General features: G+C 70.5%; 1 protein-coding gene across 1 annotated transcript in view; it reads right to left on the bottom strand.

Annotated features, from left to right (window-relative positions):
* The window catches only part of ZNF653 (zinc finger protein 653), a 20,952-nt gene that overhangs the window by 13,452 nt on the left and 7,229 nt on the right, over nt 1-271 (bottom strand). The window lies entirely within an intron of this gene.

Below are 271 nucleotides of genomic sequence, written 5' to 3'. Positions count from 1 at the left end.
CCCTTCCCCTCCTTCTTGAGGAGGTACAGGTCCTCCTTCTCTACGGGGGTGGACAAGGGGCGGGCGTCCGTGGGGGACGAAGGCCACGTGGGGGGCCGCAGCTCGCCCGTCCCTTCCCAGACAGCCCCGGTCCCCCCCAGACCTTTCTTGGTGTCCATGAGCGCTATGCTGCTGGTGTCCATGGTGCTGGGCTGGCCGCCCTCGGGCTCCGTCTGGGTGTAGGCCGCCACGCCCTCCATCCTGGCGCAGGGCACCTCCTCGCCCCGGGCAC

Source organism: Tupaia chinensis, unplaced genomic scaffold (genome assembly GCF_000334495.1).
Source record: "Tupaia chinensis unplaced genomic scaffold, TupChi_1.0 Scaffold138665_1, whole genome shotgun sequence".
Lineage (NCBI taxonomy): Eukaryota > Metazoa > Chordata > Mammalia > Scandentia > Tupaiidae > Tupaia > Tupaia belangeri.
Note: the sequence above shows the minus strand (reverse complement) of the source record. Positions and strands in the feature narration are given on the sequence as shown.